Source organism: Cynara cardunculus (genome assembly GCF_001531365.2).
Source record: "Cynara cardunculus var. scolymus isolate 2C chromosome LG 1, CcrdV1, whole genome shotgun sequence".
Lineage (NCBI taxonomy): Eukaryota > Viridiplantae > Streptophyta > Magnoliopsida > Asterales > Asteraceae > Cynara > Cynara cardunculus.
The window spans coordinates 39,748,283-39,750,381 of NC_037528.1; positions in this window are offsets into that span (position 1 = coordinate 39,748,283).

The window sequence follows — 2,099 nt, forward strand, 5'->3', positions numbered from 1 at the left end:
AGACCAGTGACAAGATCATTTCTTGACAGCTCACTGAGTGTCTTGAAGTTGAGATGAGATAACCGTTTGTGCCATAACCAGTTAATATCTGATGAGGCTTTGGAGAAGAAGCAGCTATTTTCGGCGAGGGAAGAATTCATGTTGATGATATATACGTTCTCTAGACGAGAACCGGTTAGAGCAACCTTATCATCTTTGTCAAAAACATGACATGAATTCTTTGAGAATTTAATTGTATAATCTTTATCACACAGTTGGCTGATGCTAAGAAGATTGTGCTTTAGTCCTTCAACATATGCAACGCGTTTGAAAGTTGTTGCACCATTGGTTATTATACGAAAACCTTTGGTATATCCTTTTCCATTTCCACCGAAGGTTACGGAAGGTCCTCTTTCTTCCTTGAGGTGAGTTAGAAGAATTTATCTCCAGTCATATGTCTTGAACAACCGCTGTCCAGATACCATATGCCTTTGACATCCTGAGTAGAAGAAGAAGATGACTTAGAGGAATTAGACGCTTCTGAAGATCCTTCATCTACATCTATGTCCATCAAGCAGACATAGGCTTTATTCTCCTCATCCGAAGATGATTCATCGGATGACTCCGCCCAGTCAGCTCTTCAGCAATAAGGCCTTTAGCCTTTCGCTGGTTGTTCTTCATCTTCTTGTACTTCTCCTTCAGTTTTGAGTACTTCTCATCTTTGGTCCTGAAGGAGGAAGGAGCTTTAGAAGATGGCATCACAATCTTCTTTGATCTGCATTCATCTGCAAAGTGTCCGGGCCGGTGACAGTTGTAGTAGACAGCTGAAGCCTTGTCTATTCTTTCAGATTTTGGCTTTTCCCTGAGGAACAACTGAGGAGATCTGCGGAAGTTGCTCTTACTGGCGAACCTCCTAAATGACTTAGTCAGGAATGCCAGGGACTCATCAAAATCTGTTAAATCAGATTCTGGAATGTCCTCAGAGATAGAAGAATCTATCTCCGTGATAACAACGGGAGGAAGAGAAGAAACAAACGGGGTAGAAGAAGTTTCAACTGAAGAAGCTTTAGAGATCAAAGCCAGAGGAGAGCTTTTCATTTTCCTGGATTCTTTTACAAGATTCCTTTTCAGTTGATGAGATTACTCATGGTTAAGTATAATCCCGCATAAAGTAGAAAGAGAAAGAATGGACATGTCATTTGACATCTTGAGACACATGGAAAAGGTGTCCCAAGACTCAGAAAGGCATTCTAGAAATTTGGTTAAAGTTTCAGAATTAGAATATTCCCTGCCTACAGCCCTAAGATAAATAAAAAGGCAGTTAAATCTCTTATGTACTTCAGACAGCGTCTCAGACTTTCCACAGAGAAAGCTTTCATACTGTTTTACTAGATTGATCTTTCTGGTCTCTTGAACCTGAGTGGTTCCTTCATATTGGACACAAAGTGTGTCCCACATGGATTTAGAAGTTTTGAGTTTCATCACTGAGTGATAAATCTCATCAGGAAGAGACATAGCTATTATAGACCGACCACACGTGTCTATAGCTATTTTCATTTTGTCCTCAACGCTCCATTGATGTTAAAGCTTTGGAATCTGCCGTTCAGCAATCGCGGCAGTCGTAGCTGTTGCTGGAACAGTCGGAGCAATAGCAAATGGAATATATGGTCCATTTTCTATATAATATGGAATTTCAGGATCCACACCTTCCAGAAAGAGGGACATCCGGTTCTTCCAGAGACTATAGTTGTCACGGACAAACCGAGGAGGTTTGGCAAGAGAGTCATTATCTTGTGTGTGTGTGTTTGTAATTTGTAAATCCATTTGTAAGTGGTAAAGTTATCTATGAAAGAAGATAAACTAATACTGAAAACATCTTAACAAAGAGAGAAAGAAAACACTGCTCTCATACCACTTGTTGGTCCCTTGAGGGTCTACAAGAATAGAAAAACAGTTTGTAGAAAAGGAGGGGGGATGAATACAAACACAATATTTTCAAATTTATAATATATATTGATAAAGAAAATAAATATAGATTTTACAAGATTATTTACGAAAAGATAAGGTGATAAAAACCTATCTAAACAATCTTTAGTTACACACTAAGTCTTAGCAAATAC